We start from the raw sequence: 27,944 nt of genomic DNA, 5'->3' as shown, positions 1-27,944 counted from the left end.
GAGGTCTTAATCAAGGGCTTCATTACGGACTCTTGGGGAGCCAAGCAATGGCCTTTAGGAGACAAAAGCTGGTATTCAGGCCAAAAGGGCTTGGGGTTCTGGTCCCTTTCAAGGACACCGCAGCCCCTCTTACCCCCTTTACTCCCATTGCCCGGAAGACCTCCAAGCAGACAAAAGGAAACCCTCAGATCTACTTTGCATCAGCTCTGGGCTGCCCTTGGCCTCGGTGCTAATGAAGTGTCTTAACAAACTCCCCCTGAGAAGTTGCATTTCATTTGCATGCGTTTGCTCTTAGTTCCTAAGACTGTTGTGACTCTCCTAAAACCACAGGAAGCCACATTTTTCCTTCCCTTTCTTCCTCCCACTTCTCTCCTACCCCAGCTAGCCCTGTCTGGCTTGTGGAGGCCAACCTAACGACAAAGTTTAGCCCCTGGCAGGTTTTTCACACGACGGAAAGGCAAAAGATTCATACGCCTTCGTTTAGAGCTGCTAACTTAGCTAGAAAATCCCAGCTTGACCTCATTTCTTACTGCATTTTCTTCCTCAAAGACCCGAATGTGATTTTTGCTCACAAACCGATACAGCTGCTGCGAGATGAAGGAACATTTCCCATAAGGTCTTGGTTTTCAATCGGTTTACCAAATAATCTGGATCTGTCCTAAGCATTGTGTCTGGGTGCCCAGATCATACGCGAGGGAAATTATCATAGAAGTTTGGGGTGTTTTACAGTCATTCTGATCGGATGCCTTGCTCACGGGGCCCGGAAAACAGCAACCTTTCAAAATTCAAATACTGATTCTGAGTGTACGATGCTCAAGCAGGATGTGCCAGGCACCCTGTCATTTGACTCGCTGAAGATTTTGTGAGATGTGATATGCTAAAAGCATGAATATGTCCAAGCAAATGGCCCCCGGAGGTAACAAGGTTGGGGCTAAGATTATTAATTTATGGGAAGGAAAGGTACTACTAGAAGTTCCTAGTAAAAAAAGAAAATAATAATAACAAATAATAAATTATATTATTTATACAAAATAATAATCATGATAGTTTCAGTGCATTCCTTCTCCCATGTGATCTCTATTGACATTGGATGGCAGCTCAGCCCCAGCCAGAAAATGACAGAGAAATTATCACTTTCGAGCCCCCTCCATTTAGTTGATTTCTTCTAGATGTCTTCACCCCCTCCCCCATCTGGCTTCCCAACCACCTCAAACTCAGTAGGAAGTGACAGAAAGAAGAAGGAGGGGTTAGCATGCGGCCATAAGTGGATAAATGCTAAGGTTTTGTTTCCGCCAGTCCGGCTTTTCTTCGGACTCCAAGCTTGCCTGCACCATTCTCTCCATTCACACTGCTTTTTCTCCTTTTCTCTGCTCAGGGAGGAGTAGAGCGATTGTTCGTTCACTCCACGGTCACGATGTACAAAGCTGCGCTGGGTACTGCGGAGCATTCTGGAACGTCATGGTCAGTGCTGTTAAACCAGTGAATGGTAGTCCGAATTCTGGATCGAAAGGCATGTGCATTTTAAAGCCTGACTGATATGGTCACACTTACCTCCCCAAAGCTGCACAAATGTATATTCTCCCAGCTCCGTAGAAGAGTGTTTCCTGGCTCACAATCTCTCCAGTACGGGATATTAGCAAATTTTCAAAGCTGTCGGTCTGGACAGTGAAAATTGTATATAGCTCAATTTACATTTCTCCAATCATGAGTGAGATAGATGCTTTATTTTTTTTTAATTTTTAAATGTTTTTAAATATTTTATTTTTGAGAGGGAGAGAGAGAGACAGACAGGCAGGCAGACAGAGGAGAAGTGGGGGAGGGGCAGAGAGAGAGAGAGAGGGAGACACAGAATCCGAAGAAGGTTCCAGGCTCTGAGCTGTCAGCGCAGAGCCCGATGCGGGGCTTGAACCCAGAACCGTGGGATCATGACCTGAGCCAAAGTCGGGCGCTCAACCGACTGAGCCACCCAGGCGCCCCGAGACTGATGCTTTACATATGATTATTGACCCCTGTATTGATTCTTTTCTATAGGCTGATGTGTCTCTTGCTCATGATGCAATTAGTTTGCTCAACTCTCTCTATTGATTTGTAGAAATGCTTAGCAAATGAAAGGAACAAGCCATCTGGCTCTCCCGTGTGCGGTCCTCATTTTTGTTCGGTTGGTTTTTTGCCTCTGATTTAGTTTATGCTTTTATTTTTCTGATAACACAGAGGTTTTACAATATCTGTGTTCAAATTAATCAATCGTCCTCTTTATGGGTCTGGAACTCGTGATGTGTTTAGAAAGAACTTTAAGTTTATAGATCAATTCTTTCCTGCTTTCTTACTAAAGAAAGATGACTTTATTACTTGACAGGAATATTTGAAATCTACAGGGTTTTTTTTTATAATAATAAGCATCCATGGGGGCGCCTGGGTGGTTCAGTCAGTTAAGCATCTGACTATTCATTTCAGCTCAGCTCATGATCTCACGGTCCATGAGTTCAAGCCCTGCATTGGACTCCACACCGACAGTACAGAGCCTGCTTGGGATTTTCTCTCTCTCCCTCTCTCTCTGCCCCACCCCTGCTTGTGCTCTCTCTCTCTCTCTCTCTCAAAAGAAGTAAATCCATAACATTAAAAGTAATAATAAGTATCCATTTCCACAGAAAGCTTGTAACAGATTAATTTATTTAATGAGCATTTATTGGAAGTCTCAGTTATAAGAGAGAGATGGAAAAAACATATCCTTTGCCTTCAAAGAGCTCCCATTCTTGTAGGAAGACACATGGTTAATTATATTATATGATCGTATATCACACAATTGTTATTTTACTATATTACACAACTCATTTATCAAAAAACCCAGGGAGCCCTCCCAGAGGGGAAAATAGATGATCTCTGTCTTAAGAGGGGCACTCTGTCTCAAGGGACGTTCCAAATAGTACGGGACGAGCAGAACCGGCCACTCAGGCAGACGTCGGAGCAGTGGGGGCTGCGGTCCTGTGGGGACAGCGGGGACTGGAGGGACAGGGGCTGAGCTGCCCCTTTGCGGATTCCCTGATCTAGTCCCATTTCAAGTTCAGGTAACTTGGGACATCTCACTTCTTCCTCCAGAAAGCGACGGGAGAATCTGCTCAGCTGGCGTGGGGGACACCGACAAGTGTGGGGGCAGTGATTTCACGAGATTGTAAGGAAGTTCTCTGGGGTTATCCCTAGCAGAGAACCAGCCGAGAGACTGCAAACCTAGGAGAAATCGCTGAAAGGCTCAGAGCTGTAGACAGGAGCCAAAAAAAAAAAAAAAAAAGAAGAGGTATCTGGTCTTAGGAAGTGTAACACGTCTCAAAGCAGCAGCTGCAACATCCAAGAGCCCCACAACCTCCATACCTGTACACCCTTCATTGGATGAGGACCCCACGTGCGCGTGAGGATAGGCTCAGACCTTGCCCACACCATCACAAGACGGATAGCCAGTAGCCTTATTTTTTTTGTTTTTTTAAATTTTTTTTTTTTAACGTTTATTTATTTTTGAGACAGAGAGAGACAGAGCATGAACGGGGGAGGGTCACAGAGAGAGGGAGACACAGAATCTGAAACAGGCTCCAGGCTCCGAGCTGTCAGCACAGAGCCCGACGCGGGGCTCGAACTCACGGACCGCGAGATCGTGACCTGGCTGAAGTCGGCCGCTTAACCGACTGAGCCACCCAGGCGCCCCCCGTAGCCTTATTTTATTTGTTTGATTGTTTATTTGTTTAATGATTTTTGAGAGACAGAGGCAGAGCGTGAGGGAGGGGCAGAGAGAGAGAGAGAGACACAGAATCCAAAGCGGGCTCCAGGCTCCGAGCCATCAGCACAGAGCCCGACGCGGGGCTCGAACGCACCAGCCGTGAGATCGTGACCTGAGCCGAAGTCGGATTCTCAACTGACGGAGCCACCCAGGCGCCCCCGATGGCTAAGATTTTTAACTTTCTGCTCCCAAAACCTCACTCTTAGATTTTCTGTCTTCTGCAGTCCAATTTCCCTCAGACTACCCCCCTCCCCAATCTCAGGCTTTTCCCCACGCCAGGTCCACAAGGCCTCAGGCCTTTGGACCAGCCCGGCACCCCGGGGTCCAGCTTCTCTGGGAAGCCATCTCACACAACCTCTTGCTTAGACTTGGGCATCTTTAAATCTTCTAGTTCTCTTTAAGTAACGGAAAGCTGTCACTCCGTCTGGACACTTCAGCAGAGGGAAAGGATGTGCTTTGGAGGTGCAAGTCGAGGGAAGATGTGTGTTGGGCCAAGGACCTTTTTCTTTACTTCTCTTGAAATTCTTCCTCCCCTGCCCCACAGCCGTCCTTAAGGCACCTCGTTTGCTCCTTGTATGGTATCTGTGTTTGAGGGGCCATCAAATGCACAGGACCGATGCCATCTCCAAGATCCCAGGGGAGAGAGGGGCTGGCTGCTGGGACAGAAGACCAAGGGCAGACCCGATGTCTTCCGCTCCAGTCCCAGGATGTCGGGCCGCGCCCTCAGAGCACGGATCTACACCAGACTTGTCCCCACTTCTCACTCACCTCCTTTCCTTGCTGTCAAATCCCAGGGTCCGTACAGAATGAAAGCTGGCTTGACGGGAAGACAGGTGATTAGAAACGTTGCTCTTCCTAGAGCTCCTTTCTCTGCTTAGCCCACAATTCTCTCTCATCTCCCATCCCCCCACCCCAAGTTTGCCTGCTCCCCCGAGGGTCCCTCCAGCTTCCTGGTCTCATCTGCATTGCATGGGCTGGATGACTGCTCAGAGCCACAGAGCTCACAGCCTCGCAGGGTGGGGACAGGAGGGGACTGGGTGCATGAGGTGGACGAGTGAAAACTGCAGTTAGGTTAGGTATGAAGTCTTGGCTTGCTGACTTGGGGCTTAGCGCAGGTGACTCCATTTTGAGCCTGTTGCTTCATTTTTCTTTTCTTTTCTTCTCTTTCCTTTCCTTTCCTTTCCTATTATTTCCTTTCCTTTCTTATTCTTTCTTTTCTTTTCTTTTGTTTTCTTTCTTTTCTTTTCTTTTCTTTGCTTTGCTTTCCTTTCTTTTCTTTTCTTCTTTCCCTTTCTTTTTCTTTTCTTTTCTTTTCTTTCCTTTCCCTCTCCTTTTATTTCCTTTCCTTTCTTTTTCTTTTCTTTTCTTTCCCTTTCTTTCCTTTCCCTTTCTTTTCCTTCTCTTTTCTTTTCTTTTCCTCCCCTCCCCTTCCCTCCCCTCCTTTCCCCTCCCCTCCCCCTCCCTCTTTCTTTCTTTCTTTCTTTCTTTCTTTCTTTCTTTCTTCTACAGGGAAAGGGTTTATAGTGTGATGCAGATTACTGGGAATAAGAAAAAAGGAGAAAACCATACCTATTCGGTTGGGCTGTGTAAAGGTAACGTTTATAGCACAATCAGTGGTCTAGTAAATGGCCCTTTAACAGCTCATCCTCTACTCCTCCTGGTAGAACCCTCACTCACCGTAGGGCTGGATGATACCCACCGAGTACGCTCCCAGCTTCCCTTGCAGCTAAGACAGGTCACATGACCCTGTCCTGGCCAGTGGGACCCGAGGAGAAGCCTGCTGGAGGCATTTGGGGGAGAGGTTGTCTTTTAGTCAAACAGACACGTGGGTGCAAATGCAGGATATTGTGTCCAAAGGGGACGTCTGGAGCAGTGGCCGTCTCGTGACCAGGAGGGGCAACAAGCTCATACCCTGAGGACGGACGCCGGGGTAGAAAAAGAACGAGAGCTTCGATCTTTGAGGAAGCAAACCCACGTCTCCTCTTGTGAGTCTCCTTTACCCTCACGTGGCTCTCACGTTCACACTTCTGACACCAGGTGTGCATGTGCGCGTGGTTTCCACACCCCGCAATTCACTGCGACACCTGCTGGGTGTCCTACAACTCAACTCCTTTCTGATGCCGTCTACCTGGGGCCAGCGTTGGATCCCATAGCTAAGGGTTCAGTCCCATGAACTCAGGGAAGCGATTGGGTTACCAGTTTATTCTATAATAAGAAATATCACAAAGGACGCAGAGGAACAGTCAGATGAAGAGATACAAGGGTGAGGGCGAGGAGGATTCCAAACGTAGCTTCTGTCCCTGTGGAGTTGGGATGTGACACCCTCCTGGTACGTGGCTGTGGTCACCAGCCTGGACGTCCCCTGAACTTTGTACTTTGGGGACTTTTATGGAGGCCTCCGCACATTGGCATGATCAACTCTCAACTCCATGTTCAGTCCCTCTCCCCTCTCCAGAGAATGTGGGGGTGGGGCGGAAAATTCCAAGCTTCTAATCATGGTTTGATCTTTCTGGTGACCAGCCTCCAACCAGGAAATCTACCAAAAGTCACCTCATTAGTACAAAAGACGCCCTTATCACCCAGGAGATCCCAAGGATTGAGGAACTCTGCGTTGGGACCCAGGGTCAAAGACCAAATATTAGAACAAAAGATGCTCCTAGTATCCTTATCGCTCAGGAAATTACAAGAGTTTTAGGAGCTCTGTGCCAGGAACTGGAGGCAGAGACCAAAATTAGAATTTTATTATAATTTATATATTATATATTTAATTATATATATTTAATTTATAATTTTATTATATATATTTAATATGTAATTTTATTTTATATATTTATATAATTTTATTATATATATCTATGTATATATATCTTTTTTTTCTATTATCTCAGAGTCTTTGATGACAATGGTGAGCCAGTTTTTAAAAAGTCCTGCCTCTGGACTTCTCATTATTTGAAGTAACAGTTGGTCTTATTTTTTTCAGCCGCTTTCCATACTTTCGGAAGAAAGCATCCTCGCCGCTGATCGATTGTAGCCATTTATGGGAACAAACGGCCATTTCCTATCAGCACGAGAAAAATTGTGTCCATCAGTAAATACAGACTAATTTGTAGGATTCGGGGAAGGCTCCTAAATGTATTCATAAATGTTACGTCTCCAACTTGCTGTTCATAATTATTAGTTCACATTTTGAAAGCAGTTTGAGGGCATTTATGGTGTATTTTCATAACCTCTGCAAGTTGAATTTCTCGGTTATCTAGAAGATTCTAGAGGCGCTGTAGATCATTATGCAGACCTGTGCATCTCACTGTGTACTTCTGGGATTCTAGGAGTCAGTGAGGGGCTTTAAAAAAAGTTTTTTTTTTGAAGTTTATTTATTTTGAGAGAGAGAGAGAGGAGCAGGGGAGGGGCAGAGGGCAAAGGAGGGACAGAATCCCAAGCGGGCTCCACGCTGACAGCAAGAGAGAGGGGCTGGATCTCACAAACTGAACCCTGAGAACATGACCTGAGCTGAAATCAAGAGTCTGAAGCTTAACTGAGCCACCCAGGAGCCCCAGTGAGGGGCTTTTAAAAATCGTTTTGCTTTGCCGATCCACCTGAGAATCAGGGATGCTGGTTGTAGTATGAAAATCTGGTTGGGGAAATGGTGAAACCAGCACCAAGGTCAGGGAATCCCGGGAGACGTTCTAAATGCGGAGCTTGGAGACAGGTGGGGGCTGGGGAGGTGTCATTCCAAAGTAGATTGCAAATAGCATTAGTGAAGAAGGACCAAGTTCTTAGGACGGTTCTCATCTGCTTTTTCTGAAGAACCGCCCCCCCCCCCCAACAGTTTTAGGGGAAGTGAGCAGTCATGAACTTTAGCGGGATTTCCCTGTTTCCTCTGAAGTTCCCTCACCTCCCAGTGGCAATACTGCTCAAGTCAAGCTGATACGCTCAGCTCGCAGACACAGAAAAGAACGTGGGTCAAAATTCATTTGTGAAAATATCCTTAAGCAAATGGCAGCCAGATGTTTGCTGCAGTTCTCCCCCCCCCCCCCCCCCCCCCGCCTTCCCTCCTTTGCTTGCAGTACCACGCGGTGTCCACAGGGTGGTGCGAGTGGCCACCAAATGCGAACGACCCGCCCGGCCCGCCCCAGACTGAGTGGAAACAGATTTATAGGAAATGCGCAGCTCCCAATCTGAGGCTTTAAAAATGTGCAATTTCCTAGATTCTTGAACGAGCCTAGTTCTGCTTATTAGCAGGCTGTGAAACGGCCCAAGAAGGAAGGGGGCTGAAGGCAGCTCGGGGAGGTCCCAAGAGAGGGGGCAGGGAGGCCAGGGGCCTGGGTCCTCCTGGTGGCCCTAGCAGGACCTCAGCCCGGTTACAGCTCTAGGCTTCGGTGCCTTCTCAGATGAAGTGAGGGCAGGGGGTTGCGGTATCGATCGGATTTCAGATCCCGCCCCCCGCAACCCCCATCGGAAATCTTCTGATTTACGGTAAGGACGTTATTTACACAGCCTTCATGTGAGGCATTGCTCCGAACCAGCGTCGTGGCCGTGCGAAAGGAAAAGAAAATTGGTAACGATTATTGCTTTAGGATCCTTGAGGATAAATCCGTGTCACGTTTCTTTCCTTTTTTTTTTTTTTTTTTTTAAGTCAAATCAAGCCAGACCTACAGGAGGCAAGGAAGGCCCTGGGGTTCTGCTCCCTCATCCAGGGGGGCTTTGCCTCGCTTTGCGGTTAAATGTGTCGGGCGTGTGTTCAGTGACTATATCTTGAATATCTTCTATGACCTCCGCAGGCTGCTGGGTCTCAAGATGAGTAAGACCGTGTGTTGGCCCCGCTCAGCATCCAGTTGTAGGGAGGGCTTAAGCTCTGTAGTTGGCCCACTGCTTGTCACCCACTAGCTAGCCACCGGCAGGCAAATTAGCTTCTTTAAATCTCAGTTTTTGCATCTAGGGGCACCTGGGTGGCTCAGTCGTTAAGCGTCTGACTTCGGCTCAGGTCGTGATCTCATGGTCCGTGGGTTCGAGCCCCGTGTCAGGCTCTGTGCTGACAGCTCAGAGCCTGGAACCTGTTTGGGATTCTGTGACTCCCTCTCTCTCTGCCCCTCCCCTGCTCATGTGTGCGTGCACGCTCTCTCTCTCTCCAAAATAAACATTAAAAAAAATTTTTTTTTAAATCTCAGTGTATGCATCTGTATAATGGGAAAAGTAATAGACTCTACCTATGAACGATTGTAAGAAATGATATAAATATTAAGTATAATGCGTGCATATATCAAAGCATGCATATTTATGTAAATATAAATCATCTACATATTATAGTAAGTGTAATAAATATTAAGTGCTTAGCACAGGGATTAGTGCCAGAGAAAGCACTAAATGTTGTCAATTGTTGTAATTGTCTTTCAGGAGCTGTCCAGCTATAGGGAGGGCACACTGAGAACTGCCTATGGTAGAAACTGCTGGAGAGATGGGAACCAAAGGATCAAACAGCTGGGCTAGAATTCAATGTACAGTCTAGGAATTTGTTAGGTGCCTCTTTCTGCCAAGAAGGAAAAGAAAAGGAAAGGGGAGGGGAGGAAAGGGAAGGAAGAAGGAAGGAAAAGAAAAGAAAAGAGAAAAAGGAAGGGAGAAAGAAAAGAGGGAAAATGAAGTAAAGAAGATGGGGGGGGGTGTGTGGGAGGGGAGGGATCTGTCCTCCCTGGTGGAGGAGGCTTGAATGGCAAAGCCAAGGTTACTAGGGGAAGACCCGCGGGTTTCCCTGCACACGCAGGCTTGCGGGGAGCTCAGCACCAGGGCACCGCACCGGGTCCAGCCTTTCCAGGCACCTGCGGGCAGAGGCGGGCCGAGCTGGAGGGTGCCAGGCATGGACGAACGCCACCCGCTCTGGCTCTCAGGAGGGTGAGTTGACTTCTGTGTCAACGTGATGGCATGCAGCTGGTTTTCCTGAATTTTTCGCCGGGTTAATGATGTCTGGATATCCCAGAGAAACAACCTAAAAGAGACGGATGGGCCGTTTCTCTCTTCCGTGTTATCTCGGGAGCCCCGGGGCCACCGCCTGGAGGCTGCAGCGACACCTGGGATGGAAAAGAGGACGAGGTCGAGACGGGACTAGGTCCTCGGTTGGGGCTGGGAAGCTCCCCACGTTGTTGTGTGGAGAGCGATGCCGGGGGGACCCACCGGCTACCCTGTAACTACAGCCGAGGGGCCTGAGGATGCCTGGGCCAGATCAAACCACGAAGTGAGGAAATCTGCTGTCAAGGTCGCTTTGAAAAAAGTGCATTTTGCTTCTGCACGGAGTGACTGCCACCACACGATCGGCATCGTGGTACCGTATGGCTTGGCCGCTAAATTGCTGGCTTTTTCTTTGGAATGTCTGCAAGATGAGTCAGTGGTCCTGGAGTGGGTGAGGGTGGTCACTGCCCTCACTGTGCCCAGGGAGATGCTTCTCCTCCCCAAACTGCCCGTGTTTTTTGGGGTACGTTCAGTCCTTGCACCCTCCCCTGTCAATTTCCTGTCAGGTACCGTTAATGCTCCAGACAAAAGTTGTGGTTGAACCTCTCCGGGCAAACCTTCGTTACCCCACCTTAGAGGGTGGTTTCTGAGACAATGAACGCAAATCGGTGTCCTCGTTAATGTGCTGCTCTGCACAAGAGTTTTTTTTATAACATTTTTTTTAATGTTTATTATTTATTTCGGGGAGAGACAGACAGAGCGTGAGCAGGGGAGGGGCAGAGAGAGAGGGAGACACAGAATCTGAAGCAGGCTCCAGGCTCTGAGCCATCAGCACAGAGCCCGACGCGGGGCTCAAACCCACGGACCGGGAGATCGTGACCTGAGCTGAAACCAAGAGTCGGACGCTTAATCAACTGAGCCACCCAGGCGCCCCCGCAAAAGTATTTGTAAGTATCACTGATGTTCGTGAGCTTCAGCTCTCACTTCCAGGACATCAGCATCTTTAACAAATCATTAATTAATTGATTTCTAATTGCCAACAGGTTCCAGGCTGGTGGTGGAAAGAGTGGAGTAATGCAGGAAAAGCCGGAGGAGAAAATAAATCTCACCGACCATTCTGTCATTCACAAATAACTTCTGTTAACCTTTTGGGGTATTTCTTTCCAGCTCATTTCAGTGACATGTTTATAGTTATCTGGGAGTATTCCACACAGATGATTTCGCAAACTCAGTTTTCATTTAATTTGTCATTACATTTCATCTTGTCTAGGCATTCTTCAGCATAGTTTGGATAATCAAGTATGCATCCGTCAGATTATAAAAATAATCAACAGTATTCATTTAGAATGTTTGGTTAAGACAGAGGCAAGGGTCTAACAGCCCTTTTAGAAACAGTCTCTAGACCACATGCACTTATAAGCCTAGAAAATAATGGGAAACTTTCCATTTCATTCTATGAAGTTACTGGAGCCTAGCTAAAAAGCTGGACAAAGATAGCACATAAAAACAGAAAGTTACGTGCAAATGTCATTTATAAACAAACATGAAAGCAAAATCCTAAGAAAAATATCATTAGGAGAATCAGTATGATAAAAGGATACTGATATAGGATGTTTTTTTCCTCCAGAAACCCAAAGATGGTTCAGCCTTAGCAACAGATGAACAATAACCACCCTATTGGGGCACCTGGGTGTCTCAGTCGGTTGAGAGTCGGTCCGACTCTCAATTCCGGCTCAGGTCACCATCCCAGGGTCGAGGGATCAAGCCTCGAGTCGGGTTCTGCACTGAGTGTGGAGTCTGCTTGGGATTCTCTCTCTCTCCCTCTGCCCCTCTCCCTTGCTCTCTCTCTCTTTCTAAAATAGAATAATAATAATAATAATAATAATAACCTTTATGAATAGTTTGGAGGAAAAGACCACAAGAAAAGCTTCCCATTTACTAAAACATTTTTGCAAGATTCCTAACAACGACAACAAAAAGGTCACGGTGCATTAACAACCACGAGATACTTCCTGACCAAGACCCAGAACATATTGGTGAAATAAACCACAAACACCATTGTCGAGGGCAGGACGCCGAAGACACGGGCACCGGGGCTAATTACATCACCGTTCCTCCGGACGGCAGCCCACAGACAGACGTGAGTTCAGTCTCCTTCCTGTACATCAGCCAACAGCTGGTTGGAGGTGAAGGTAGAAAAACAGCTAATTACCCACAGCAGCAAAACGCGCGAAACATCTAGGAGGGCGGGAAGAAAACTACATCCCTGACCCGGGATGTCCGAAGCAGGGCGTCACATACGTGGCGTTAACTCGCACCTGTCATCCATCCTCCGCAGAAGGGCCTTGGTATTGTCAGGAGGGCGGCGGGCCCCTCGCCTGATCTATAAAGTCACGCAGACGTTTTCTTTGGCGTGAAAGTAGTTTCTTTTACGGTTTCCGAAGAGCGTGTTTATTGGTCCGAGCTGCAAATCATACGGAGCACGGATCCGAAGAGAGCGCAATTCCGGAGAGATGAGGTCCCCAGCAACCGGAGAGTGCTTCTGAAAATATGCGTTGGAAAAGTCTTTTGAAATTTACGCATACGTAATTGAGCAGGATAGGCCAGCTAATCTGCATGCCTTCTTGGTCTGAGGCCTTTCCTTCCCTCCAAGAGCTGGAAGGTGCTTTGAAGCCTTGACTAAACCCCCAGGCAGCTGAGGGTTCTTGCAGGGGTTTTTTGTTTTCCCAAGGAAGGACTCTGGGAGGGGTGGGGGAACCCTGCGGGGCCCAGGGAGCCTCCCACTCAGCGTAGGAGAGGGAAGTCCTTGCTGATCGCCCTTAAGGAATTGGCCATCTCCCTACAATTCACTGGAAGGGCTCTCTCTCTCTCCTTCTTGTCGTCTGGGATTGTTCAAATATTCATAGGCATTTGCTGTTCCTTCAGGTTATACTGAACCGAGCTGTAAAATCCCTTGAAACTGATGCCTTTCTTTTTCCATAGTGGCTCTGTGATTACCTCCCCAAGTGTCTTGCTTCCTCACTCTTGGGTTCATTTTATAAATTTGTATTTTAACAGGAAAACTTGTTTCCTTTAGGTTTTTAATGAGTGTTGTCACTGGCTGTACCCACTTACCTAGTCCTTCATAGACTTTGTCCAAAGAGAGTTACTATGTCAGTTTTTAAGCCATGAGACGTGTGGTCAAGGATCAAAACAGAAAATCCCACCAACAGAGGGACCACGGTATTTGTATCCTCCCTGATAGGATAGGCAAAGAGTGTATAATAATGCCTGACGTGGCATTTCTTTGATCACCAATAAATTAAGTTTGAGGTCTGGGTTGAACAGAGTCTTCGTCCACATCGTTAACCAAATTTTTAAATACCGTTTCTGAAAAATGTAGGCTTTCTTTTCTGAACGGAAAATTTACATGTGTCACTTAGTTTGTTTCTCCTGTGCATTGTGGATTTTCTTTTTTCTTTTTTTTTTTTAGGTTTATTTATTTTTGAGAGAGACAGAGCACGCATAGGGGAGGGGCGGAGGGAAGAGGGAGACACAGAACACAGAACCAGAAACAGGTTCCAGGCTCCAAGCTGTCAGCACAGAGCCCGACGCAGGGCTCGAACTCACTAACTGTGAGATCGTGACCTGAGCTGAAATTGGAGGCTTAACAGACTGAGCCCCCCTCCGAGGCGCCCCATGCATTGTGTATTTTCAATCTCTTTCTTTATCTGCCTGTCTATTCTTGTACCGATAGCACCTTGGTCTTAATTATTTTAAATATAGTTTGCTTTCGGGTGAAATAAATCTCCTGCAGTAGTATTCATTTAAAAATGTTCTCTTATATATATTTCCTACATGTTTATTCTTTGCATGAGTGTCAGAATTTTGGTAAAGATTCCTCTCTCGCTCCCTCTTCCCCACACACAAACCCACACCAAGAAAAAACAAACGCTAAACCTCCTGGATTTTAACGGATAGTGCATTAACGTGAAGTTATTTAAGAACTGAAGTATGCACGGAATTACCTTCACACACAAAGTTACGGTATGTGGATGCGTATTTTGATTTTATGTGACGTAACCAAAGTTGGTAGCTCTAAGGCTTTTATGATCTTGCCTTACTAGTATCTAGGCAGATTACCTAGCTTTCCCATTTAAAAAAAAAAAATTTTTTTAACGTTTATTTATTTTTGAGACAGAGAGAGACACAGCATGAACGGGGGAGGGGCAGAGAGAGAGGGAGACACAGAATCGGAAGCAGGCTCCAGGCTCTGAGCCATCAGCCCAGAGCCCGACGCGGGGCTCGAACTCGCGGACCACGAGATCGTGACCTGAGCTGAAGTCGGACGCTCAACCGACTGAGCCACCCAGGCGCCCCCCATTTTGTGCTTTTTTTGCTAGACTTGTGTATCCCAGTCGTGCTGGCTTCCCCAGATGAGATTTCTTCCTTCCGCTCCACATCAATTTACGTAGCAATTTACAGAGCTCTTTTTCCGAGTCCATTAAAATTCTGCCATTATTCTGTCTGATTCAGCACACTTTGGGGGTCGGATTGGATAACTTTTTTTTTTTTCAACGTTTATTTATTTTTGGGACAGAGAGAGACAGAGCATGAACGGGGGAGGGGCAGAGAGAGAGGGAGACACAGAATCGGAAACAGGCTCCAGGCTCTGAGCCATCAGCCCAGAGCCTGACGCGGGGCTCGAACTCACGGACTGTGAGATCATGACCTAGCTGAAGTCGGACGCTTAACTGACTGCGCCACCCAGGTGCCCTGGATTGGATAACTTTTTAAGACACTTGCGAAGACATCTCTCTGTTCAGGTTCTCCACCACGGAGACGACCGTGGTACAAGTGCACATACATCCTCATAATTTAGTCTCATACATTTATTATTTTTCCCATAAATTGTTCTTTCTCCTTTCTTGTCCTTAATGGGGTCTATTTCTTTGTCCTTTCTCCTTTGTATTTGATTTGGTAGTTTCTTTTCTCTTTAATTAATATTCTCAGACAACTCTTCTTGGAAAGCCACATGGGCCGATAGATACAGACGTGCCTCCCCGTTTCTAATGCTTACGCACTGGTCCCCAGTACAACTGAATCATGCATGATGGAAGCATTCCCCTCACTACTGACACATAGACTGTTTCCAGAATGTTTGTAGAAGACGCTGCTACAATCAGTGACACTGGACCTCTCATCTCACAGGGGCTTTTATTTTTATAGATGATGTTCCCCGAGGCTGGATTGTAGGCACAAACGGCTCCGTGTTCTGACGTTCAGTGGGTATTGCCAGGATATTTGGCAAAAGTATTGTAGAAACTTACACTCGCTTGGCAACGCAAGAGAGTACTCATCTGTTCAAAGTTTCTCCAGCACTGGACACTCCGGCTTTTTTAATTGTTGCCAATTTTGAGGGAGGGAAAACACTCTTCGATCATTGCTTTATGTGTATTTCCTTGACTGTGAGTGAGGTTCAGAATCTCTGAATAAACTCATGGGCCATTTGCACTTCCTCTTGGGTAACTGCCTGTTAGTAGACCTTCCACATTTTTTCTACCAACTTGTTTGTTTTCTCTTTTTTTTTTTAATTTTTTTAATATTTTTATTTATTTTTGAGACAGAGAGAGACAGAGCACAAGCAGGGGAGGGGCAGAGAGAGAGGGAGACACAGAATCTGAAGCAGGCTCCAGGCTCTGAGCTGTCAGCACAGAGCCTGACGCGGGGCTCGAACTCACGGACCGTGAGATGATGACCTCAGCTGAAGTCGGACACCCAACCGACCGAACCACCCAGGCGCCCCTGTTTTCTCCTCTTTTGATTTATAGGTGCTCTTTCCATCTTGGGGATATTAACCCTTTGCCTGTCGTTTGAGTTGTCAGCGCGTTTTACTGGTTCTGTTCGTTGGGTGAGAGATGCGTGGTCTCGTTCTCATGTCCACGAGCAGATCTTTTTTCCTGTGAGCGAAAAAGACTCAGAGAAATTAGACTCACAAGCGTGAGTGCAAAAACAGTAAGCTTCAATGCCATATGGCTTCTTCCTAGTCCTGGTGGGGCAGAAACGGGACGATCCTTAACTCGACAGGTGTAAAGGGTTCCAACCTCTCACCATGCCCGCAGAGGAGAGGGTCTCAGACGTGTTTCTGAATCAGCCTATCTCAAGCAACGGATTTTTTCCCTCATTGCTTCTGCCAGCAATTTCCAGCTGGTACAAAGATTATAAGCAAGAACTTGGTGTGGATGAGGTTGTCTGTTCGTTTTGTGTTTTTTACGTTCTTAAAAATTTATTTTGAGAGAGAGAGAGAGAGAGAGCATGAGCAGGGAGGGGCAGAGAGAGGGAGAGAGTGCAGGACCCGACGCGGGGCTTGAACCCATGAACTGTGAGACCATGATCTGAGCCAGAATCCAGAGTTGGATGCTTAAATGACTGAGTCACCCAGCTCTTAAGGTGGTCTGTGCTTGAGAATGGGTCACCTTTAGGGGGTTTCCTGATTGCATATGGCATGTGATTCTTTGATCCTAAGAGGCATTCAGAGGCTGGCCTGCCCATGGACGGACCTACCTCACCAAAGGGATTTTCCCAGGACATCTGCCATTACACCTGTCCTCATTTGTCTGTGGTCTTTACGGATAGGGGTTTTTCTTTTTTCTTTCTTTCTTTCTTTTTCTATTGTCAAACAAAACATTAAAAATGTTATGTAGCCAAAGCATCTTTATGGATTCTGGATTTCTGTAGCTATCCTTGGAAAGCTCTCTAGAGCTATATTTTCCTGGCTTTTCCACCAGGAATTTTTATTTTTGCACTTAAGTCTTTAATTCATGTGCGGTAAATGACCGCTCACGGAATGAGTCTGGCTTTGTTTTTGTCTAGACGGAGAACTGATCACGTTAGCACCATTTCTCAAACAGTATAATGTCTGAAGAACTAAAAGTACAAGAGGAGATTTATAAAAAAAAAAATGCAGCTGTAATGGGACATTTTAAAAATCGGCAAATCGAACAATGAGATAGAAGCAGATGGACATCGTGTTTGAACAACACAATCTATCAAGTAACGCGTGATCAAAACGTATACATTCTTTGGTACACACACATGCACACACACCTACACTGATACGGGGAGGATGGGACATGTTTTGAGGAGAAACCGTGATTCTTCTTTTCACATCTGTGGAAAACGTATGAAAGCTCAATGAGGTACTTGACCAGAAGAGAACTTTAGTAAGTCACCAAGAGTGGAGAAAGTAGACCACGTTCTTTGATCCTAATCCAATAAAACGAATATAAACGCCGAGGTCACGAAAAGAAAAACAGAATAAACCAAGTGAAAGCAAGAGGTGGGTATTGATAATGATAAAAGCTTATACCGATTGACGAGAAAACCAAAGGACGAGATGAAACGAGAGGAAACGTTGGTCTGAAACGACTCATGGGGTAGATATTTCCCTGCTGATTCTGATTACATGAAAAGAAAGAAAGCAACATCCTGCCACGACAGCAACAGGAACAGCGATACCAATATGGAAGAGATTAAAGAAAATACTAGAGATTATTACGCACAACGATATGGCGATACATTTTGAAATCCAGAGAACGTGGAACATCTCTTATTGAAATATACGCTTCTGAAATGGACCCAAGACAAGCTATGAAACTAGAACAAACACAGGAGAGACAGAAAAGATAATTACGGTGCCACTATCTAAGAAAAGAAACCGAGCTCAGGTGGTCTTACAGCTGAGATCGATAGAACAGGACACATGATGCCTATGTTTATTGGAATGCTTCCAGGCTGCAGAAAAGATAGAAACGCCCTCCTTTATGTGTATGTATTGGTTAATGTTTGCGTGCATATACAATATTGAGTCTGATTGGAATGACGTAATTTGCTTGGATTCCTTAATTTGCTTTGCTTCTTTATCTTGCACCCTTGCTGGCTTCTTTCCACTCTTAAAAAAAATTTTTTTTTAATGTTTATTTATTTTTGAGAGAGAGAGAGAGATTGGGGAGGGGCAGAGAGAGACAGAGACACAGAATCCGAAGCAGGCTCCAGGCTCCGAGCTGTCAACACAGAGCCCAACGTGGGGCTCGAACCCATGAACACATGAACCCATGAACCGTGACTTCGTGACCTGAGCTCAGGTTGTACGCTTAACCGACTGAGCCACCCAGGCGCCGCATTCTTTCCACTCTTAGAATACACTATTTTATCCTGCCTCGGGGCCTTTCTGAAAACTCCTCGTGGGCTAGAACATTCTTCTTTGTAGCTTGCTTCGTGACAACTTGTTCTCAATATTCAGGTCTCCCTGTTGCATTTAATTTCGTTTATCTCCTTCTGTAGACTTCATAGCCAAGAATCAGTCTCTGGTCTTCCTTGTTGTCTTACCCATTGGGGAGGCCATATTTCTAAGAATGACTCTCAGTGACTCACCTTTGTGTGATAGGCTCCTCTTTTGACAGTGGGGCAGGCTGGGAATATGAAGAGATACCATTTCTGTGACTGCATCATGTCATAGAGCAGAAGGGAGATTATCCAAGTTGGCCTACTCTAATCACATGTACCCTTTAAAAGCCAAGAGTGTTCTCTGGCTGGTGGCAGAAGGGGAGTCAGAGGAAGTCACGGCACGAGCAGGACTGGATGTGCCATTGCTGCCTTGAAGACGGAGGGGACCTTTTGTGAAGAAACGGGAGAACCCTTCAGGACCTGATAGAGGTCAGACAACCAACAGGGGACTCGGGACCTCAGTCCTACAAGTCTGTGGGGCCAAATTCTGCCAATGGCTTGAAGGAACTTGGAAGTAAATTCTTTCTCCAGATAAGAGCACAGATAGCTGACCCCTTGATTTTGTCCTTATCAGGGACTCCAGCTGATTCTATCCAGACTTCTGGTCTCAAGACATGTATTCTCCAAATGAGTGTTTACACCTCTAGGTTTGTGGTAATTTATTGCACAGTGACAGAAAACCCACACACCATGCGGAATGTAAGCTTTGTGAGGCCAGGGATCTTGGGCGCCTCGGTCACCGCTGTATCACCAGCTCCAAGGACAGCTAGCAGATGACAGGCACCCAAAACATGTTGAGGGGCACCAGGGGGGCTCAGTCGGTTACAGGATCCAACTTCAGCTCAGGTCATGATCTCGAGGTTCATGAGTTTGATCCCTGCAGCAGGCTCTCTGCTGTCAGTGCAGGGCCGGGAGCCTGCTTCATATCCTCTGTCCCCTTCTCTCTCTGTCTCTCCCCCACTCACACAGTCTCTCTCTCTCTCTCAAAAATAAACACTAAAAAAAACAACAACAACATGTTAATAGGTTGGCACCATAAGTGATTGACAGACACACGGCAAATATGAGCTGGAAGGCCAAGTAATGAAAAGGGGGTCCTTCCATGCTGGGTCATTGACCGCTTTCTGGGTTACGACAGATCACTCATTACATGACTGCATTAACCTTTAGGCAACGTCATCCATTCCCCAGCCTTAATGGCCATAATTATTAAGGATCATTTTTCTTAGGGATGTAGCTGCTGTAATAGAGAGGCAGGATATTCAAAGTCTTTGCTTCACTTTGCTTTTCTGTTCCTTAGTTGGGTTACCTTTGTCAAGTTGTGTGCGTCCTCAGAGTCCCCGTTTTCCCTCTGAAAATTGGAGATTATGAGGGACCGTAAGAGGAATATCACGATAATTTAAAAAATGCACTGTAACTCTCGTGGTTTCTTCTCAAATCCTCATTATTCTTCAGACTATCATCTGGTGAGTTCCATATAGAAATCATGTGGAAATAAAATATGCCATTTTACCACAAGAGGGTGTATTTGACCTTTGTAGGCAATGGAGCCTAATTATTTAAACCCTCTCTTCATGGACGTGGACTTTTCAGAGGGTTTAATATGTATGAGATCAATTCCAAATGTCATCATCAAATTATTTAAGAAAGTTATTCGTGTGTGTGTGTGTGTGTGTGTGTGCATTCAGGAAGTCTATATATCTCTCCCATGTGTTTTCTGATGAGTATGGAATGGGAACCATACTTTGACAACATTTCCTCCACCAAACAGCAAAGCTTTGGCATTCAAACAAGAGATTGTCCCACGAAGAAGACAGGATTCTCATTTGGAATCCATTAAAAAAAAAAAAAAAAAGACATCCCAGCCCCAAAGTCCTGCTGTGAAATATGTCTTACCTTTTGGAACAAGTTGAATGGCTCCTTGATGGGCAGTCCTAGACCCCGAGCATGAAGTCTAAGGGCACCTTGTTTCCTAAATCTCCCCGTTTGAGAATTCAGATTTTTTTTGTTTCTGCTCCTCAAATAAACCTCCTTCTACTGTCCTTTTCTCCACACCAGGGAAATTCCAATTTAGACTCTCCATTCCCATCTCATGTCTTTAGTTTGTGATGACATCGTACTTCAGGCTGGCCTCCACTTTCTCTGCATTTCTCCAAAGCTACCAGTATGGAAAAGAGAGAGAGCGCGTAGGCTTGAGGTGGGTCAGATTTTGAATTTGAATCTTTTCTTGGCCACCAACCAGTTGGTTACACGGGGACAAGTTATTTAAGGCTACTTAGTTTTTGAGTTTTCATCTGAAAATTGGAGGCTACAGTCATTGAGCCACAAGGTTGCCGTGAGATTCCTTGAAATGATACTGTCGTAACAGCACGCTTTTTAAGAAATACAGGTGGTTTTTGTTTCCCTCCTGTTTTTCCCTCCCGTACATCCATTCCACCAAAGGAAACAACATTTCTCTGCTTCTTTGCTTTGGAAAAGGATTTCAACTGTAGCAGAAGTTGCCTGTAAACCGCTTTCCTTTCCAGCTACTGTTTTGCAAAATCCTGAGTTTATTGATGAAATTCCACTTAAGGAATCCTCTTTGAAGAACACCAGGAGTGAGATTATCAATTTGTTGTTGCAACAAAAGGGGAGGGCAGAAGTCAAGACACGGCAAGGGCACAAAGTCACAGGCCTCCTCCCAAAGCGTCAAGACACAGCAGGGAGTAAGGGGGGCCCTTTTTAGGACACTTGGAGAGGCTGGACCCTAGGTTCTGAGGCTTCCAGCCCAAGCACTGATTTCTAAACTTCATCCAGAGGCGGCATGGAAGCTGAAAGCTTTTGATTTCAACAAATCAGTGTAGACTCAGACAGCGAGTCTGAGACAGACACTCGGACAGTAGGATTGTGATGAACTGGGGACTCGAAGCCCTTTTGATCAATGCAATATTGCACAAACCTTCCCCATTCTGTCACAATTCTTGGATGAGGAATTCTGAAATGACTGAATTTTCCACCTGTCTAGTGGTAAGAGAGCTCAAAGTTGGATTTTACTGAACTTCAGCAAAATAGAGAAAGGAGGATCTCCTGCATGTCAGTGTTGGAACACGGAGAGTCACTCCTGCTACATTGTTTTAATTAAAAAGATTTTTTTAAGTTTATTTATTTTTGAGAGAGAGAGAGACAGACAGAGCATGAGCAGGGGAGGGGGCAAAAAGGGAGAGAGACAGAGAATCTGAAGCAGGCTCCAGGCTCTGAGCTGTCAGCACAGAACCCCACATGGGGCTCGAACCCACGAACCAAGAGATCATGACCCAAGCTGAAGTCGGATGCTTAACTGATGAAGCCACCCAGGCACCCCGCAATGGTCTCTCTTTGAAGGATGATTGGTATTGGGAGGGATTGGGCCAGAGGATGAACACAGGTAACTGGACTAGAAGAAAGAGGTGAGGTGGGGGTTGGGGGATGAGGTCTTTTCAGAGAGAATGAACATTCCATAACAGGCACGTGACTTATGAAAAGCTTGTCATCGGGGCTAATCAGAAATGATGAGAAACAGCGAGATCGAAATGGAGGGTAGGGCAGTCAGAAATCGAAGTCGAGCTCTCAAGTGAGCCGGGTGATTTCCCAAATCAGAGTCGGGAACACAGGAAAGGATATGGGTTTCTAGGCTGAGATCAAGTCCCGATAGGGTGAGGAAGGTTTTCACCATAACTGAGACTTTCCAGCTGGAACAGGGGACTGAAGGGGATTTTAATGGAGAGGGCCATTAACCCACAAAACTTCTGACACTGAATGCGTGTGGGATTTCTCCACACCGACAATCAGTTCCTCAGCTCTTTGGGTGTCTGGCAATCCAGTTCCATCTGGACACTAGCTACCCTAGTTAGTGCCAAACTGCATAGGTGTAAAGGCTCCACCCCACAAGACTGCCCTCACTTCTGAAGCCAGTTGCAAGTCCCAGGTCACCACCTCTACTTTGGGCCAACGGACTATAAATCCGGGGTTCCCATAACCCCTTCCTCAGGTTTCATAATCTGGAGACTGGCTCACAGAGCTCAGGAAAATGCTTTACTTACTGCTACTGGTTGATTAAAAAGGATGCAACTCAAGAACAGCCATGGCGGAAGGGGCACAAAGCTTCCATGCCCCCTCTGGGTGCACCACCCTCCCAGCACCTCTCTGTGTTCACCGACTCAGAATCGCTCTGAATCACATTGCTTAGGGATTTTTGCGGAGGTTTAATTACATAGGCGTGGTTGCCTAAATCATTGGCTATTGGTGATTAACTCAATCTTCAGCCATTCTCCCCTCCCCAGAGAAGTCACTGGAGAGAGTGTGGACCTCGGCAGGAACAGGCTGGCTTCTCTGGCTCCGTTCACTGACTCTCCACTGGATCAGGGGACATGTGTCGCTTGTTTTTGCTGACTGACCAATGTGGTTGCTCTCACTGCCGTCTCTGCACCTATGAGTCTCAATCCCTAATGGTCCTGGCAGTGCTCAGGTGGAACACAATGTCCCCCTCTGCAATTCCCAGCCTAAGAGACTTGCCTGGCTGGAGAGGAAGCCTGAGTTCCCAGTGCCTGACTGTCCCAGCTCCCCAGCACTGAATTCTCCCCTGACACATGATCCCAAGCGAAAGCTGGAGCAAACATCTAGGTGCAAAAAGAGATTCTCCACAGAAACCAGTGGCCAAAAATCAGTTGTGTGAGGACAATCGACAAAGGCAAAGCCTTCTTCCAAAGGCTGTAGCCAAAGAGCCAATTTTCACGTCTCACCAAGACTGGAAACTAGGAGTCTCAACACTAGGTCAGAAGAGTGTTCTCTTTCCCGCAGGGGATCATGGGCAGAATGGGAGGTTGTAGGGCACCATCATGATGGGCCAGTTCCACTAGAAAGTACAGCCCTTTTGTTGCAAGTTCTTGTGAAAAAGTCTTTAGAAACTAGCTGTTTTTTTTTTAAGCTTACTTATTTATTTTGAGAGAGAGAGAGAGACAGAGACAGAGAGAGAGAGAGAGATTAAGAGCAGAAGCAGGGGAGGGGCAGGGAGGGAGAATCCCAAGCAGGCTCCGAACGGTCAGTACAGAGCCCGACCCGGGGCTCCAACTCATGAACCACAAGATCATGAGTTGAGCCGAAACCAAGGGTTGGATCCTTAACAGACTGAGCCACCCAGGCACCCCTCTTGTTCTTGGGTCTTAGCCATTGTGGAAAAGAATCAGACCACACGTGTGCCCACATATGTGCTAATCTAGAACATTACGCATCCATTCTGTTCAATTCAATAAGCGTTATAGAAGGACTGCTGTGTGCAGGGCATCGTTACAGGCTTCTGGGAGGTATTTTGAAGTTCGTGCAGGAGTAAAAGCATTGTCAGAAAAACAAAAGAGGGCTTTCAAAAGAAGCAAAACTCCAGTAACTCAGAGGAAGACAAATTTACATCTGTGCTCTGTGTTTTACCCCCGACCTTTGCTGCTGCCTTGACCTTGTTTTCATTTTGCTTTGTTACTATATATTTCAACTATAAATCCTGGAGAATGGTAATTTTGGCTCCCAGCTGCCTCTTTGCAACACAATTCCTCAACACCTCTGGCAAGCCTCTGATGGAGGGTGAACTCTAATCATGGGTTCCTTATCCATTACTCGGTTATTTATTGGGCCTAGTTTGCATCCTGCAGAGAAAATTATACTCTATGAGCAACATATTAAACCATAAAGTGTGAATGTGACATTTTACTTTTTTCCTTTCAGTCGCCACAGCCCAGAAAGAGAGAGGTGACAGAGGGGTATCTTGCTTTCTCCCGCCTTTGAGGTTGAAAAGAGTTGGGGGGGGGAGAGGGGGTGGGGTGCTGTGAACATTTCAAATATGGGTAATGTGCCCAGGAAATGTTAATTACTGAGATGGAGGGATTGGTTGAGGAAAGAGGAATAATGGGGCCTAGGCCAAATCTGCTTAACTATTTGCATATTCTAATTTTAGGTAGCCTACATTGGATATTTATGCATGTATTGACAGACTGGAAGAAATGTTTTTCTTTCTGGCTGTGGAATTTATACCTCGTTGGGAAAATGTATACTGATCCCCCCACCCCCCACGGGTGAGCGAAATCCCAAGAGGGAACTGCTTCTGTTATTTATGAGTGGAGAGATAAATGAGATCGGTTATAAAATGTTCAGGGATCTGGGAAAGGAGACTTGCTATCAACCCTTTGGAATGTCTCTGTTGACTTGAGCAAGCTGGCTTCGGTGATGAGAGCTGAGAAATTGACAACGTTAACGGGAACTATATGCCCCATGACTTTCTTTTGCAGTGGAAATGGCTTAAAATGGCGGCCGACTAGCAGATCTCCATGGATCTCTTTCAGCTCGCCACTAAACTATTTCTGAAGGCAGAGTGAGATTAAAACTAAGCCCCGTGTGCAACCTAAAGCCCGAACGTGGAGCAAGGTGGATGGGGCCTGAGGGAGAAAAACCAACCGGGTTTTCGCTCCTGGCTAGCTCAGACCTTACCTCGTCATGAGTAATATTCCCACTGAAACAGAGGCGGGGAGATATTTCATATCTCACTACATACTCCGAGCCTGGGGAGGCATCTGTTGACTCTACAGGTTCAGCCTTTTGCAGTCCTTAAGGACGTAACTTCCAGAAAAAAAGGAAAGTATCAGGAAGGGAAAAAGGACAAAAGAAAGCAGGTGGGAGGGTCTGGCTGTGGTGGGTGACGAGATTCCGAGTGCACCGAGGAGGGGCCCTGGAAGGTGTGTGCTGAATTGGGGGGGGTGGTCTAAGCACTTGTTACCTTGAAGTCTCAGAGTATCAGGCAGGAGGGGTGGGAGATAACTCCACTTCAGTCACCGGGACTGTGCTACCTACCCTACACTGCTGGGTAGGTTGGGGCAGGAGATAAATGTGTAAGCCTGCTCTCCAGCTGAGGATGTGAGAAGTTCAACAGACTACAGTAGGCAGTGAGTGGGACCAAGACCCATGAAAAATTCTCCTCCCTTACAGACCCAGAGTCTTGGAAAAAAAACAAGCCCCATATTCCCATTCAAATATGTATGCAAAGAAAATAAGAATCCCATGTAGGGAGCTATAAAAAACTGTTGGAGTCAACCAAGGCTCATGGCTTTAGATCCCATCTAGACGTTGATGACTCCCAAACTGGTATGTCCTATCCAAGTGTTTCTCCCAAACTCCAGGCTTCTGTATCCAACGGCCCATTCAGCGTCTCCACGTAAATATCTAATGGACGTGCTGGGCTCCTCATGTCTAAAACCGAACTCCACATGTCTCCCTTTCAGAAAACCTGCTCTCCATACAGCCTTCCTCACCGCTGTTGACGAGAGGTCCATTCTTTGGGTTGTTCAGGTCCCAAATCTCAGAGATACAGTCTTCTCCTCTCTCACATGTGCCATGAGATCCCTTAGGAAATGCAGTTGCCTCTACCCTCGAAGCAGATCCAGAAACTACTGTGCCCACCCTGGGGCCAGCGTCTTTGTCTCTTGCCCCAATTATAACAGGATTATTATGGTGCCTCCCACCCACTTTAATCCCACTGGCCAGAATGATCCTTTAAAAACTGAAGTTGGGGTTGGGGGAGCACCTGGGTGGCTCAGTGGGTTCGGCTACCAACTTCAGCTGAGGTCGTGTTTTTCCGGTTCACGAGTTTCACGAGTTCTCTCTGTCCCTCCCCTGCTTGCGCTCTGTCTCTCTCTCTCTCAAATAAAATAAAATAAAATAAAATAAAATAAACAAAAAAAAGTTTTAAAAATAAATAAATAAACAAACAAATAAATAAATAATAAAATAAATAAAAGTTGGGGTACTTGGGTGGCTCAGTCCGTTAAGCAGCCAACTCTTGGTTTCAGCTCAGACTGTAATCTCACACAGTATATGGGTTCAAGTCCAAGGTTAGGCTCTGTGCTGCTAGTGCAGAGCCTGCTTGGGAATCTCCCTCCCTCTCTCTCTGCCCCTCCCTTGCTCGTGCTCTCTCTCTCTCAAAATAAATAAATAAAACTTAAAAAAATAAAATCTTTAAAAAAATTAAAAAACAAAACCCAAACTGAAATGATAGCATTCTGTTTTTCAGCTCAAAACCCTTCGATGACCTCTCTGGGTATTTACAGAAAAAGCCCAAATCTTAAAAAGGCTTAAGAAGACCTTACATGATCAGGACCCTTCCCTTCTCCTGCATTTTCTCTTGGACCTTATCTTATACTTTTTCCTTTCTTCTTGTGATTTCAGAATTTTCTTCTTTTTTAATATGAAGGCAACATGAAGACATTTTCTGCAAGAGAAATGGTCAGTAATATTTGCCCACGCATCTTTTTTTTTATTAAAAAAAATCTTTTTAATGTTTATTTTTGAGAGACAGACACAGAGAGGGAGACACAGAATCCGAAGCAGGGTCCAGGCTCTGAGTTATCAGCACAGAGCCCGACGCGGGACTCAAACTCACAAACCTCCAGATTGTGACCTGAGCTGAAGGCAGATGTTCAACTGACTGAGCCACCCAGGCGCCCCTGCCCATGTATCTTTCTTTAAAAAGGTTATTTAAAATGTACTGCAACCGGGGCGCCTGGGTGGCGCAGTCGGTTAAGCCTCCGACTTCAGCCAGGTCACGATCTCACGGTCCGTGAGTTCGAGCCCCGCGTCAGGCTCTGGGCTGATGGCTCGGAGCCTGGAGCCTGCTTCCGATGCTGTGTCCCCCTCTCTCTCTGCCCCTCCCCCGTTCATGCTCTGTTTCTCTCTGTCCCAAAAATAAATAAAAAACGTTGAAAAAAAAATTTAAAAAAATAAAAATAAAAAAAAAAATAAAATGTACTGCAACCATCTCTGAGAAGATAGGAAAAGAAACCTTGAGATTGTATAAAATCTTGATAGAAATTAGGAGTGGAGGTAATAAGCATATACAGCACATAAACATGAATTCCAGTTCAAATAAATTGTTTAATCTGGCTTCCAAACTAAATAAAAATGTCAAAAATTGTTCTTAATGGAGAAGTATTTACCATAAAAACAATATTTAATTATAATGATATGGGGCTGAAATTCTACAATTTACTGACTAAATACAGCAAGTTAAAAGAGGGAGTAGGTAATAGGTAGGTGTGAAATTAAAAAATTTTTTTAGGGGCGCCTGGTTGGCGCAGTCGGTTAAGCGTCCAACTTCAGCCAGGTCACGATCTCGCGGTCCGTGAGTTCGAGCCCCGCGTCGGGCTCTGGGCTGATGGCTCGGAGCCTGGAGCCTGCTTCCGATTCTGTGTCTCCCTCTCTCTCTGCCCCTCCCCCGTTCATGCTCTGTCTCTCTCTGTCCCAAAAATAAATAAAAAACGTTGAAAAAAAAAATTAAAAAAAAAAATTTTTAGTGTTTATTTTTGAGAGACAGAGAGGGACAGACCGTTAGCAGCGGAAGGGCAGAGAGAGAGGGAGACACAGAATCTGAAGCAGGCTCCAGGCTCCGAGCTGTCAGCACAGAGCCCGATGTGGGGCTCGAACTCACAGACCAAGAGATCATGACCTGAGCCGAAGTCAGACGCTTAACCGACTGAGCCACCCAGGCGCCCCCTTTTTCTTTTTAATGTTTATTTATTTTTGAGACAGAGCATGAGTAGGGGAAGGGCAGAGAGAGAGGGAGACACAGAATCCAAAGCAGGTTCCAGGCTCTGAGCTGTCGGCACAGAGCCCGATGCGGGGCCTGAACTCACGAACTGCGAGATCATGACCCAAGCCGAAGCCGGACGCTCAGCCGACTGAGCCACCCAGGTGCTGCTGAAAATTTTTAAAAAGTGCTTATCTGAAATAGGAAAGACTCAAAAATACCACTCCGTTCTTGACTCTGTAGTTAAAGAAAAAGAGATTAAACATGACGTTGCCAAGTATATAGCTAACTATACGTAGTATGAAAAACAGTATACGATGAAAATATGTAGCCAAAGACAGAAGACAAAGAAAACAAAACCAATGAAGAAGTTTATGACCAGAAATCACATAATAATAG

This window comes from Puma concolor, chromosome E1 (genome assembly GCF_028749965.1).
Source record: "Puma concolor isolate L17-30 chromosome E1, mPumCon1.1.hap2, whole genome shotgun sequence".
Classification (NCBI taxonomy): Eukaryota; Metazoa; Chordata; class Mammalia; order Carnivora; family Felidae; genus Puma; species Puma concolor.
Note: the sequence above shows the minus strand (reverse complement) of the source record.